Source organism: Portunus trituberculatus, chromosome 18, assembly GCF_017591435.1.
Source record: "Portunus trituberculatus isolate SZX2019 chromosome 18, ASM1759143v1, whole genome shotgun sequence".
Classification (NCBI taxonomy): domain Eukaryota; kingdom Metazoa; phylum Arthropoda; class Malacostraca; order Decapoda; family Portunidae; genus Portunus; species Portunus trituberculatus.
Genome location: NC_059272.1, coordinates 19,839,590 through 19,854,717, shown reverse-complemented (window position 1 = coordinate 19,854,717; position 15,128 = coordinate 19,839,590). Strand labels below are relative to the sequence as shown.

At 43.3% G+C, this 15,128-nt stretch overlaps 1 long non-coding RNA gene and 1 other non-coding gene across 3 annotated transcripts in view; one reads left to right on the top strand and one right to left on the bottom strand.

The window, feature by feature from the left end:
• The window catches only part of LOC123505807, a 49,914-nt gene that overhangs the window by 17,591 nt on the left and 17,195 nt on the right, over positions 1 to 15,128 (bottom strand). Inside the window, exon 1 of one of the 2 annotated variants that reach the window (XR_006675262.1) lies at positions 1,782 to 2,473. The exons of the other annotated variant lie outside the window; for it this stretch is intronic. This is a non-coding gene — a long non-coding RNA (uncharacterized LOC123505807). Of the gene's footprint in view, positions 1 to 1,781; positions 2,474 to 15,128 lie in introns of those variants that run through there. 2 annotated transcript variants of the gene reach the window in all.
• Positions 6,767 to 6,839, top strand: Trnam-cau. Its single transcript has one exon. It is a non-coding gene; the product is annotated as a tRNA-Met (tRNA).

Here is a 15,128-nt window from a genome sequence, read left to right as displayed (position 1 = left end):
TCCCTCATCATCTTATAGTCCTCTTTGCTTTCTTACCAATCCGATCACCTCAATTCGCTTCCCTCTGAGTGTGTTGTGTTCTTGGTTATTTTCATCGTTCCTGTCCTCCTTCTCTTCATTATTTTCTTCTTTGAATTTTCTGCTTCTCCTCTTAGCTGTTTCCATCGTTATCCTTGCTTCACATGTGACGACCTTTACTCTGTCTCCCTCACATTATCATCTTCATTCTCAAAGCGCTGGGAATGAATGAGAGAGAGAGAGAAGAGAGAGAGAGAGAGAGAGAGTGTAGGGGGGGAGGGATAGCTAGCAATATTCATACAATTAGGGCAGCAAATAACAAGAATGATGATAATTGAGATCAGATTGCACCATAAAATATTTCGCTCCGGCCTTCATGGAGTAAATAGCCGCGCTGATGCCACTTTCAACTCCCGGATGAATGCATAAATTACCTCATTTCGATACCCATTAGAGCGAGGCTTCATTATCTGCGACGCGGCGACCTAACCCTCTCTGCATTGTTGGCTAGCCTGACACACACAAAAAGACGCCTCTATTCCACCTCGCCGCTGTGTGTGTGTGTGTGTGTGTGTGTGTGTGTGTGTGTGTGTGTGTGTGTGTGTGTGTGTGTGTGTGAGAGAGAGAGAGAGAGAGAGAGAGAGAGAGAGAGAGAGAGAGAGAGAGAGAGAGAGAGAGAGAGAGAGAGAGAGAGAGAGAGAGAACCATTGATAAGACTCATCTTCCATTCGTTACTCAACACCTTATCTCTCTCTCTCTCTCTCTCTCTCTCTCTCTCTCTCTCTCCCTCTCTCTCTCTTGTGCTAATTGGGTGGAACAACATTTCAAAGCCCCCATCTATTACAAAGCTGTAAGGGATCTGTAATGGAAAAACACACACACGCGCGCACACACACACGCGCGCACACGCACACACACACACACACACACACACACACACAGAACTCTCACTGTTCCAATATGCTTTTTTCAGATTATATCATAAAAAGAAAAAAAAATCGTGGAAATACAATGATAGGCCGACAATCATCAGTAGTAATTGGCTTTCTCAATATGCCTACAATTTTGCAGCACACAAAAATAATACTAAAAAGCATAAAAAGAACTCGATGCAAACTAATCAGTTCCCAAAGAATATAAAAAAAGTGCACAAATAACGTAAAGTCAAGTTCAGGGTGGGATTCACAAGTTGTAGAGAGGAGGGAGAGTATCAGGAAGTTGGCTAATCAGTGAGGCATTACAGGTAAAAACATGAAGGGATTAATTGTATTACTCGTACCTGCTTCCGTTTTCTCTCTCTCTCTCTCTTAAGAGCCAGCGACCGAGAGAGAGAGAGAGAGAGAGAGAGAGAGAGAGAGAGAGAGAGAGAGAGAGAGAGAGAGAGAGAGAGAGAGAGAGAGAGAGAGAGAGAGAGAGAGGAGAGAGAGAGAGATACACAAATACACAGATAAACGAGAACATACGAAATACAAAATCCATGGCAACCTTACATGACGAGATGAAGAAAAAAAAAAAGAAACAAGAAAAATGAAATGAGGAGAGAAAAAGCAAGAATAAAAAATCGAGATAAGAGACAAATAAACCGAGAACAAAACAAGCCAGTCAGTAACAAGACACATATGGCACTCACGACATAGGAAACCATTAGCGTGGGAAGACTGGCACACACACACACACACACACACACACACACACACACACAAAGCAACTCCCTTGACAAGAGTACATTACAAACAGTGCAGCAGCCAACGCGACCACCCTACCTTTATTCCTCCGCGCCTTGCACAAACAAGGCGGCGGCAGCGTCCTGTGTCCAGTGTTTGGTCCTCACGCTCCGCCGCCCCCGCCAACTAGGACCAGGGCGGCATGGGGCTCAGTCTCGCTATGAATACAATATACAAGTCAATTTCCTCTTAATCCGAGAGGCGTGTGCAACCCCAGCGGGCAACAGGTGGCGGGTCCCCGGGGCTGCTTGGGTTAACACGGCCACCAGTGTCACGTTACCGCCACTCGACATGGGGTGTTCTGAAACGCTTTGCTCTCTCACCACGACTATATTTCAAGGCCACAGAGATGATTTTCCGGGGTTATCAAAATGTTTCCCCTGTTGATGATGTAGAAAACTCGTTCATCCGTCACTAGAACCGTGAAAAAAAAAAAAACTTAAAAACACGTGTAGCTTCAGCTTGGCTAGAAGTTCTTGAAAGTAGAAGAGGTGTTGCGCACTAGTGTTTTAGAATATGAACCATGAACTCCGCCCCGCCTCCTTTCGCCTAGCTACTTCTGCCGCTTAATTACTATCTTCGCGGCGGTCTGGCGGGTAGCGGCCTTGAGCAAGTTCCGTCCCGAATTTCGAAGCTCCGAGCACTTCATTAATATAAAGAGGAATTGCCTGCGAGTTGTAAATACCCATAAAGCCGGTGGTCGGAAGAGATCGATGCGAAATGGTTCTAGACGAGACGAGACGAGACGAGGCGATACAGAGAGAGAGAGAGAGAGAGAGAGAGAGAGAGAGAGAGAGAGAGAGAGAGAGAGAGAGAGAGAGAGAGAGAGAGAGAGAGAGAGAGAGAACAAAAGGAAGAAAGAAGAGAATGAAGAGGAGAAAGAGAAGAAAATGAAAGGGGAGAAGATGCAACCAGGAAAACCGAAACTAATGACATTCTGAAATAGTGTGCGAGAAGAAAGACGGAATAAAAAGAGGAAGAGAAAGAATGAGAAAAGAGAATGGAAGGAGAAGGAATGCATAAGATAAAGGAAAGAAAATGGGAGGTAAGGAACAATGGTACAAGGAAATAAGAAAGAAAAGAAAGAAAGAAAGAAAGATAGAAGTGCCTGATGTATATATTTCATTCAGATGTTTCGTGAAAGACTGTGCTATATTAATTCTTTTCCTCCTCCTCCTCCTCCTCCTCCTCCTCCTCCTCCTACTGTGTTAAAGTTTGTTTGCTTGCTTGCTTCTTGTTGTTTTTCTTATTATCTTTGGTGTTTGCCTTCCCATCACAATGCACATTTCTCTCTCTCTCTCTCTCTCTCTCTCTGGTGGTGGTAATTCTGGTGGTGGCTTTACTTTTCGTTTATCTGGTGTTGTTTTGTCTGTTTCTTCCTCTGTGTTGGTGTTGCCTGGACGACCAGACGTGGTGCTGCAACACTGTGACTCTTCTCCTCCCTCCCTTCCTCCCTGCCTCCCCTTCCTATCTCCCCCCATTCCTCCCTGTGTTGCCTTTCATGGGTTTCCGAGATAGTGTGTTGGTGTTCCCCGTCTTTTCCTCGGCCAAGGAACGGTTTGCATTTCCCCAGCACCCTTATTACCCGCCCTTAATGACACTGATGATACAATTGATAGAACGTGAAAAAAATAAAGCGAATTCGGATTAAGATAATGTATGGAAATATGACTAACTTTAGTATTAAGACAGAACGGTAGACAGACCAAGAGACAGACAGACAGACAAGCAGACAAAAGTAAGTACACACACACACACACACACACACACACACACACACACACACACACATGAATAATGCATGAACAACAAGATTGCAAAGTGTAAGAGAGAGAGAGAGAGAGAGAGAGAGAGAGAGAGAGAGAGAGAGAGAGAGAGAGAGAGAGCGATAGACAAACCTCTGCATGTAAGTATAAATAAACTGTGTACGTCTGTGTAGTGCGTGGTGCGTGTACACTGGAAGAAATACACACAAAATAGTAATGAAGGGAGTGTTTATTTGAAAAGAAGAGAATGGGAGAGAGTGGAAGGACGAAGCGGGAAATAAAAGGATGGTGCGAGAAAGTGGCGGGGAGAGAAAATTGCCTCGGTGACTAAAAGGCTGGGGGAGAGAGAGAGAGAGAGAGAGAGAGAGAGAGAGAGAGAGAGAGAGAGAGAGAGAGAGAGAGAGAGAGAGAGAGAGAGAGAGAGAGAGAGAGAGCAAGGCATTTCAGTTTTATAAGACACATAATGTCTCTTCACTGTTCTAATGACAAAAATATTTCTACAGTTTCAACAGGGTAAACACACATGAGAAACGAGCTGGTCATCTCTGCGGCCTTTTAAAACAGCCGTGGTGAGTGTTGCGTTTCTCAATACAGGTCTTGTAAGTTGGACGCGCCTCGGAAGCTATACGGAATGTGGACAGTTAAAGGTCACTGACGAAAGTTCAAGGTTACGAAGAGGAGGAGGAGGAGGAGGAGGAGCACTCTCATACTCCTGGCCTCGTCTAGTCTAAATAGCTATCGAATTCCCAGACTGTTAAGGGTATAGACCAGCTCGGCGTCCCTTGGTGAACCCCCCGGCGAGGCACACACCCACGTATATTGTGGTGGAGGTAAACGAGGACATCAAAACCAATGTGACCCATGAATACCGCGCTGCTCGTAACTATATTGCGGCTGAAGCTTCGCACCGCGCCTGCCCGGACTGTGCTGGCGGGGACACTTCTTTAGATGTGAGGAAAAGGAAGAGTGGCGCCCCCTGAAGGAAATCTTGGTGTATCAGTAACTGTTTGTACTTCATTTATTATGGAGCTGTTCATTCTTTCATTTTTTCCACTGAACTCATACTCATTCACTTAACCCCTTCAGTATCATGACGCATTTAACTATTCCTCTCGTTACTATTTGGTGATTTTATACAGCTTTAGATACTCATATGGGGATTAAAATAGGAAAGACTGTGGCCATTAATTTTTTTTACCTCTATAGACCCTTTCTAACGTCAATAATATCGTCTAATCATACCCAAAACTCAAGGTAGCAATGTGTTCCAGTACTGAAGGGGTGAAACTACATTTGCCATCTGTCTGTTCATTCGTTCATCCTTTCCGAATTTACTAATAATGCTACTAATCCCAATAACTCACATACCATTTCACTTAATAACTTCACACAAACACTTTTCCTCTATTCTGTGCAAACCTTATGATCATCTCCCTCCATTCCTTCTCACACTCCGTTTTCTTTCCCGCTCTCTTGGACAACAACAAGATGGAGGAGGAACTAAACTCTGACCAGCAGAATCTTAAGACAAAAATGGAGAAGGAATTCCTCGCTTCCCCCTTCAGGAGCTCTCGATTTACGCACTCACTGTAGATTTGCACCACTCATCCATTGGAGCGGGTGAGACTCTACTGGTGGTGGCCTTCAGGGGTTTTAAAGAGCTGAAGGGGAGCAAAACTGACTATTGTAAGAGTGTGTTGATGTACGTTTTCTTTATCATTCACGTTTTCTTTAAGTAGGTTTGGTTTAAAGGGTGACGTGTGTATTATTTGTTGGACAGTGTGGTGGTTTTGCTTTTATAGTTCAGTATTTTGTTAACTTGCATTTCTTGGGTTGTGAATGAGAGATTTTTACTAACATACCTTCATCCTACCAGTGCTGCCTTCTGATACACTCCTTAACCACTCTTATTACGTATTTCCCTAACTCCTCCCTTATAAACTCCATATACGTTCCATATACACTCCTACAAACACACACACACACACACACACACACACACACACACACACACACAGGCCATCAACCATCGTCACCACCAGATAGCGTCATTGTTCCCAGCACACACCACTCAATCAATTCCTACAACTCATAGTCACGCTCATACATCACCACCAGCTCAACTTTTATACAATTCCCGGTGTTAATTACTTCATCACCGGCGAGGAGAGGACATCAGCATCGCCTCAGGGTCAGTGCTGGCGGTCATTGGGTTAAGGTCGCACCGAGGTCACGCTTTTGCTATTTCACTCTTCCCTACCACCCCGACCAGCATGGAAAGGAATATACTCTCGAGTGGTGAAGATGCGTTAAAAAGATGATCTAAAATATCCGTTGTAAATATTTGCTGACCTGCACTTAACATAATTGCTACTTTGTACTCATCTGTTGACGTGCCGCTGGGGTGATAGCCGCCTCTGTCATTACTGGGGAAGCTGCAGGAGAGGGGCGAGGTAGTGGGGGGTGTTGCGGGGCGAGGCGAGGATGGATGTATGAGCTGGAAGTTTTATATTCCACTGTTCACTCTGAAAATGGAAGGGAATGGAAGACTAATATATTCTGTTCTATTAAGGTTTGTACTTACAAAGGGAAACATGTGCCATTAATATTGAAGTTTGCGGATGAAATGAAGTTTCAGACTGACATATTGTTAGATGGATAAGTAAGTGTATACAAATGGATGATTGACTACAGTATTAGACATAACAAGAAACATGATTTACTATTAGATTACAACCTCTCCACACCTTTCTACCCCTCCACACACACACACACACACACACACACACACACACACACACACACACACACACACACACACACCTGTACTCCGCTTCATTAAATACTTTCTCTCAGGTACGCTGACAGGTAATTCAATTTAACCTGGGACTCTACTGCAAGGTATAAATTAACTTGAGAGAGAGAGAGAGAGAGAGAGAGAGAGAGAGAGAGAGAGAGAGAGAGAGAGAGAGAGAGAGAGAAAGTGGGGGCGCAGGTGAATCCAGGTAAGGTAAGGAAGGCAAGAGAGTAACAAGGCACCTGAGTACATAAGGAGAGGCCGGCCAGGCAGCCTCGCGCCGCCTTTCAGCTTCAACAAGCCTAACGACATCCCCAGACGGTCACACACCAAAGGGAACAACCACACAAAGATTCCCTCCCTCTAAAGTTAACAACCCGACCGTTTCTTGCAATGTGTGTGTGTGTGTGTGTGTGTGTGTGTGTGTCGCTCTCCGTGTTCTAAGGGTTTCAATATGCAAGGCCTCGATGGCGCAGTAGGCAGCGCGTGAGTCTCATAATCTCAAGGTCGTGAGTTCGATCCTCACTCGGGGCAGCTTTGTTTTTATTTAAGCATAATTTTCATCATTCTTTGCACTTCTCTATCTTCTTCAGCATATCTATCTGTCTGTGTCTGTCTGTCTGTCTGTTTCTGTCTTTTTATTCCCCTTCTCTGTCTTCCTTGCCTGCCTGCCTGCCTCTCATCCTCATTCGTGGCGTGTGGGGATAATACTAACAACTTTCTCGTAATTGACTTGTGCCCCTTCATGAGGAGTACACGATATAGAGAGAACCATTCTTAACTGAAACTCTGTATGAATAAAGAAAAAAAAAATGCTTAGCATATAATGGGATTTGAACCTGCTAATGTAGAGTCTGATCCCACCGTGCAACATTACTTAAACATCCAATACCTCTTTTACCTCCAATGTGTAATTAGGAAATTGATAATTTTTAATGCTTTGATCTAACAGTAAACCTTTATTCCTCTCTCTCTCTCTCTCTGAAGGTAAATCACACTCAATAGACAGACAAGAGACACACAAGTTAATGATTGCTGAGTTCGTGTCCTCGTTCCTCCTTTGTTCAATCCGTCCATTGTTTCATATTCATACTTGTATTCTCTGCTACTTTCCTTCAGTAATTTGTTCATTTTTCTTTCTCAAATAGTTTTCTCTCTCCTTTGTTTCTCATCCTTCCTTTGTTCCTTCTCACTTACATCCCATTCTTCTGTTTACCTACTTTCTTTTTGATATTCCTTAAATTCTCTCTCTCTCTCTCTCTCTCTCTCTCTCTCTCTCTCTCTCTCTCAAACATTTAGTGACATTTACATTACAAAACAAACAGAATATAGAGAAGCAAAACCCTTACAGTGTTGCTCTTTGGCTTCACGAGTACATTTTTCCTTTTCTTCCTCCGAACTGTTACTCCAAAAACCCGTTACTTCTTTTTACTTCGCTTTTTTTTACTCTGACACATGGCCCCTTAATCTTTCTAATTTTTGTGGCGTGTTTGTCGGGAGGAAGGGAGGGCAGCAGCAACAGTAGAAGTATGCAGGACAGAGCTAATCACTACAGTAGTCCTCCTACCTTATACTTTTACCTTACCATTCCCTAACTTTGGCGGACCTTTCTAATTTGAGTAGCAGATGTCAGCAGTTCTTTTCAATTCAAACCCATACTTTTCTTCCCCCGCCCGCCTTCTTCCCCTGTTTGACATTTCATCAGTATCGTATTATCTTCTCTAGCGCTGACTTTTATTATTGAAGAGAGAGAGAGAGAGAGAGAGAGAGAGAGAGAGAGAGAGAGAGAGAGAGAGAGAGAGAGAGAGAGAGAGAGAGAGAGAGAGCGCTCCAGCACAGATGTAATGATTAACCGCGTCACTGAATTAACCTTTTGACTGCCTCACATTATTATTCAAATTGTTATTTGTGTAACGCTTTTATGGAAGACTTGACGTAAAAAGAAGGCAAGAGACTGAAAGAGATAGAAAGCAGAGAAATATAAAAACAAAGGCACGAGTCAATAGGTGGGTAGATAGAAAGATAAATAGATAGACAGACAGAGATAAATGGAGAAATATTACACACTCACAAGACAGTAAAGGAATGAGCGAATTAATAACTGGAGAAAATAAACTAAAGAATCTGCGACCTCTCAATGTTCACTCCATGAGATAACACACAGAGGCGTTACTTAGAAATGGCCTTATCGGTGATGTCAGCAATACCTTGACCCTTTCAGCACCATGACGCGTTTTCATATTCATTTTGCTGCTATTTCGTGATTTTATACATGTTCAGAGACTTATATGGGGATTAAAACAGTGAAGACTCTGACCATTAATCTTGCGACCTGCATAGACCCTTTCTAATGTCAATAAAATCGTCTAATCACACACACACACACACACACACAAAAATCATGATAAAAATACGTCCCAGCACTGAAGGGGTTAAATAACGCAGCAAAATGAAATAAAAACACGACATAACTGACTCCCAACATCAACGACCTTCGAAGAGAATCCTTACGGGAATTCTGGACTTCTTTAAATAGCCCCTTGCAGGATCACGAAGATACTGCTATGCTCCCTTCAATTCATAAAAAAATCTTCCTCTTCTTCCTCTTCCACCCTCTTTGTTTATCCTTCCTGGCTGTCTATGTGTCCGTCTCCGTCCGTCCTTGTCTGTCGTGTAAACAAGAGAGAGAGAGAGAGAGAGAGAGAGAGACAGAGACGGGGGTGGAAGGGAGCGCAGTGAAGTAAAGTCCCGGAGTCGCTTATTATAGTGTTTCGAAGAGAGGATTCACTCGATAATGAAGCTTCGAACAAACAGGGACGAAGAAACACGGTGGCACATCCATTTATCTGATAGGATGGAAGGGACAAAGGAAAGGAGAGAGAGGGAAGGAGGGAAGGAGGCAAAAAGGAGAGGAGGAAAGCCAGTAGAGTGAGAGGAGGGAAGGAGAGACAGCCAAGGAGGGGGAGGGGAAAGATGGGGGGGAACGAAGGAATGTCACATAAACACAGGGCAGGAAGGAGATATGACATGTATTGTAATCATGACGAAAAGAAAACGGACAAAAAATGCTGAATGGAAACGAGAGAGAGAGAGAGAGAGAGAGAGAGAGAGAGAGAGAGAGAGAGAGAGAGAGAGAGAGAGAAGTATATGGCGAAGAATAAAGCAACGGTAACAACAGCAGTAGCAGCAACGAGGGGAAGGAGAAAAACTGGGCCGCGGGTTCCCTCTCTGACAGACATGAAAGAAAACGGAGAAATCCACGTATCCATATACTCTCAATTCCTGTCCTCCTCCTCCTCCTCCTCCTCCTTTTCACCTTTTACTTCCTGCTTCTTCTCCTTTTCACTATTTTCTTCTTCTTCCTCCTCCTCCTCCTTTTACCTTCCTTCTTCCTCCTCCTTCTCTTCCAACTCCTCCTCCTCCTCCTCCTCCTCCTCCTCCTTCTTCTCCTCTTCCTCCTCCTCCTCCTCCTCCTCCTCCTCCTCCTCCTCCTCCTCCTCCTCCTCCTCCTCCTCCTCCTCCTTCTCCTTCTTCTTCTTCTTCTTCTTCTTCTTCTTCTTCCTCCTCCTCCTCCTCCTCCTCCTTTTCACCATTTTCTTCCTTCTTTCTCCTCCTACTCCTCCTCATTTTCACCTTCTTCCTTCTTCTTCTTCTCCTCCTCCTTTTCACCTTTTTTCTTCCTCCTCCTCCTCTTCATACTCATTATTTTCTCCTTTTCATCTACTGATTCTTCTCCCACCTGTGCTTCTGTTGCTGCTCTTCCTGGTGCACTCCTTCACTCTCACTCACTGGGTATAAAGAAGTGGGTTCTTTGTGTGCGGAATTTGAACCCCCTTGAAGCAAAGACTCATGAAGCATATGAAGCAACTGACATAGCTTCACTGATTTCAATATTATTAGTTTCACGGGTTTATGAGACAGAAATGACCACCACACACACACACACACACACACACACACCTCCGGGGAGTTAATAATGTAAATGACCTTTTGCTTTTAATGAAACTGCTACGTGGTTCGTCGGTCGGTCGGTCAGTCAGTCGGTCGGTCAGTCTCTCTCTCTCTCTCTCTCTCTCTCTGTTTTGTTATTGTTTGTATATTAGTTTTGGTAATGTCATTTTTCGTGCTGGAATGATAAAACAAACTCTTCTATCACGTACTCTATCCATTTGTCTGTTTGTCTGCCTGTCTATCTCTTCGTCTGCCTGTTATTTTTAGCTTTATTTCTGTATGTCTGTTTGCCTGCCTGCCTGCCTGCCTGCATCTCTCTCTCAATGACCTTTTTATCCTCCAAAGTTTGTTATTCACCTTCAGCCATAAAAACAACTAACATTAATGCCTCGCTCGTCATCTCATTTCCTACGCTACACAAAAACATAATACACTAATGAGGGTCTTGTATTAACGTGGATTACAGAATGGCAGGTTTTTCATTACCGCTTCCGTGACTATCAAAATGTAAGCCGCTTAACTTAACGGGTGAAAAGTATACAGGCGAGTTGGTGGGTTGAGATTCAGTGATTGAGTGCTGTAATGCGATAGTGGAAAGCTGTTTGAAGGACGTGGGAGGCAGGAAAAGGACATGGGCAGCTGTGTAGGTAGTGAGACGTACATAAAGGCATCCTTACTAGTATCTTTTTACGAGGCTGACACGACGGGCGAAAAAATAAGGAAAATAATGGTTGATGATCACAAACCCGTTCACTGTATAATTCTCTCTTGTATTTAGTCATTAGAGAGCAAAGGAGAGTGAAAAGAAATTAGAGAGAGAGAGAGAGAACGTAAAGGTACATTGCTACTTGTTACTATTTATAGCCTTTGTAACAAAATATTTTTACTTAGTAGTTAATTAGTTAGTTTGCAATAGTTAGTTAATAAGTTAGTTGTTTATTTATTCAATTAAATTTCAATCTAAATAAAAAAACACAGTTCAATCTCTTTCGTTACTATGGTTACGTATCATCGCATTCCTTCGATATACAGTAACAATCTCTCTCTCTCTCTCTCTCTCTCTCTGTGTGTGTGTGTGTGTGTGTGTGTGTGTGTGTGTGTGTGTGTAGGAACAAACTACGCACGAACAAGGTCCCGAGTGGAGAAACAATCTTTATCTTCACAAGTAACACCGCAGTCAAGTTATTTCGAGCCGCATAGAAGCAACGCAACACAACACAACCACAACACAAACACAAACACAAACTCAAACACAAAACAACACGACACAACACAACATAACATAACATACACACACACACACACGTCTTCCCCACAACACCAAAGGAATTAAGAAGATAAAGAAACACCGGGGTAACACCAGGGTAAAGAAACACCATGACTAGATAAAGGCAACACCAAGCGAAGAATCAGTCACGGAGGAAAGACTGAAAAAAAAGGGAAAAAAAACAAACAAACGCTTCAAAAGAAAGTGCAAAGGGACGTGTATTTTCACACTGACAGACGGGAACACAAGAGACACTTCATACACACACACACACACACACACACACACACACACACGATGATACGAAAACAAAAATTCATTACACAAATTTGTATTATGATCTATTACATATATCACACGTTCTTAGTTAGGTAATATGAACGTGGTAACAACAACAACAACAACAGCAGCAGCAGCAGCAACAACAACAACAACAACAACAACAACAACAAAACAACAGCATTACTTATCTTCTCATATCTTTCTCATTATTACATTATCACCATAACTATCAATGTGGTGTTTCATTTCTATCTTCCTTCACTTTCACGTGTAAATTAATCGCCACCACCTTCAACACCATCACCACATCACATTTTCCTTTATTATCATCACATTATCATATTTTTCATTCAATTTTCCTCGCAACCTCATCCTCTTCACATCAACATTAAAATTTTTCTCTTTTATTTTTTTACTCCTGTTCCTATGATAGCAAGACCTTACATAAAACAAGCCTCGCGTTAATAGGAAGAGGAGAAGAAGGAGGAGAAGGAAAAGGAGGTAGAGGGGGAAGAAGAAGATATCAGAAACTCTTTGATGTCCGGGTCTGTTAAGCAAATACATTGAGATGTTATGAGTTAATGACGTCAGAGAGAGAGAGAGAGAGAGAGAGAGAGAGAGAGAGAGAGAGAGAGAGAGAGAGAGAGAGAGAGAGAGAGAGAGAGAGAGAGAGAGAGAGAGAGAGAGAGAGAGAGAGAGAGAGAGAGAGAGAGAGAGAGAGAGAGAGAGAGAGAGAGACTTTTTATCTTTTGGGAATGTGGTAGGTACAAAATATGACGTCAAATTAGAGAGAATTAGAGAGGTTGAGGTGAGTAAGGTTGAAAGGATGTAGTGGAAATATTCTGTGACGCAGAAGACTTGTTTACGGACAGATAGAAACAGTTAATGACGTCAGACAGAGAAGTGAGAACAGAAAAAAATAAAGCAAACCTGTACAGTAGTAAGTGAAAACTATGAAGGCAGTGATGGGAAGACAAAAGAAAAGGGAGGACTAGAAAAAAAAAAAAAAACAAGAGGACGAGGAAATATTAGTGGTGCAGATTTTGTGTGTTGTCTGCTTGTCTGTCATAAGAACAAAACACAAAATACACAATAAGGGAAGGTGCAAGAGCCTCAAGACCGTAATTTTCAATGTTATGGCAGGTGTGTGCGTACTGACAGGTATGAGATCAGCAGGGAGTGTGAGAGGAGGGGGGGGGAAGAAAGAAGAAAGAATGGAAAAGTTGCATATTTTTGCAGCAAGATTTTAACACTTCCCCTTCTCTCTCTGTCTCTCTCTCTCTCTCTCTCTCTCTCTCTCTCTCTCTCTCTCTCTCTCTCTCTCTCTCTCTATCACCACTACCACCGCCACTACTGCCTCTTCTCTCATCTGCCACCGCCTTCTCACGCTACAAGGAGGATGGAGAGAAGAAGGGAGGGAGAAGAGGAAAGTTGCATAGTTTTGTAACAAGATCTTGACACTCCACCTTCCTCCATCTCTCTCACATCACCACTACCACCATCACCACCGTCACCTCTTCTCTCATCTGCCACCGCCTCCTCACACTGCAAGGAGGAGAGAAGAAGGGAGAGAGAATGAGAAAGTTGCATATTTTTTGTAGCAAGATTTTCACACCCCCCTTCTCTTTCTCTCACATCACCACCATCACCACCGTGCCACCTCTTCTCTCATCTGCCACCGCCTCCTCACGCCATTCTTTGCGACCCTCACCCATTGTCTCGAGTGCACCTCACGAGTCATCTGAGGACATTCCTACACCACCTCGACCTCGCCCTCATATTGCCTCGCCTTCACTCCCGGTGCTCCAGCCTTATTTACCACCACCTCACACTCGCCTCCTCGCCTCTTCACAGTACCAAGGACCGGATTCTGAAACACTTCTGCGCTTCACCTCCACTTCTCTCTCTCAAAAGGTTCTACTGGTTGAAGCTGCGCAGGTTTTTTTAAGGGTGGTTTTTACGGTTGAGGTGATAGATTAACAAGGTTTCCTGCGTTATTGACTGGGCGAACAGTCTTGAAAACGCGGTTGATTGTCTCTATGGTCCTTGAAAACAGTCGTTGTGTATGACAGAGCAAAGGCGTTAAGGGAAATCAAGCAATAACAGTGACTCGAATAAGTTCCTGAAAAATATTACCTAATGGAAAAGAACTACAAAATAAATAAGAGTAGACAAAAAAAAGGAAGATAAAACATCGTCTAATCAACAGCGAGATTGAAATTACTGGGGGAAAAAAATACTGAAAATAAAGATTCTCTCTCTCTCTCTCTCTCTCTCTCTCTCTCTCTCTCGCTCCCCTGATTTTTTTTGCACAGTGGTACGTGTCGAATCAGTCGAGAGAGAGCGAGAGAGAGAGAGAGAGAGAGAGAGAGAGAGAGAGAGAGAGAGAGAGAGAGAGAGAGAGAGAGAGAGAGAGAGAGAGAGAGAGAGAGAGTATTAGGGGAAGCATGAGACAGAGTGAAGGAGTGGGGGCATAGGTGAGGGAAAGAGGAACTGGGGAAGGCGGCGGCGGTTAGTAGTAGTAGTAGTAGTAGTAGTAGTAGTAGTAGTAGTAGTAGTAGTAGTAGTAGTAGTAGTAGTAAAGGGTGGACGAAGCAATGCCTGTAATGAATGTTTGTTAACGTATTTATGACGCACAAAAGACTGAAAAATGAAAAAAAAAAAAAAAATGAAAAAACCCCGTCCTTATGACAGCAGGTAGGAGGGCGGCGACAGGCGCGGCAAAGTGAGACAGGTGCAGCTCGTTTGGCGGAGGTAAAAGAGGAGACATCAGTATGCATTATGATTCCCAGGATGACGCACGGCCGCTCATCTCTCTCTCTCCTCCTTCGCCTATTGTGTGTTCTCATGCCTTCATTGTCACGTCCCTTCTCTTTCTCCTCTTTTCTTCTAATATTCATCCTTTTTCCTTGTTACTTTTTCTCTCATATCAGTTTTATTCGTCGTTTTTCCTCCTCGTCCTCCTCTTCGTCACTTCAGGAGCATTCATGATTTTCGTTCTTGTTCATTTGTTCGTTTCTCGTCAGTTTTCCTCGTCATTCATCGACAGGTCCTGCTCCATTTTTCTTTTCCTTTCTGCCCTCTTCTTGAATTTCCTCGTGTTCATTCTTCTTTCGTCCTTACTTTTCTCATTACTTTCCTTCTTTATTGTTCTTCTCCTTGTTCTCTTGTTCTGCTCTTCCTCATCACTCCAGTAGAATTCATCTCTTTTTGTTCTTACTCATCTTTCTATTTTTCATCATCATTTCTCCTTCTCTTGTCCTCCTCTTCCTTGTCTTTTTTCATCACCCTTGTCGTCGTCCTTCTCGTCACATCAACAGCAT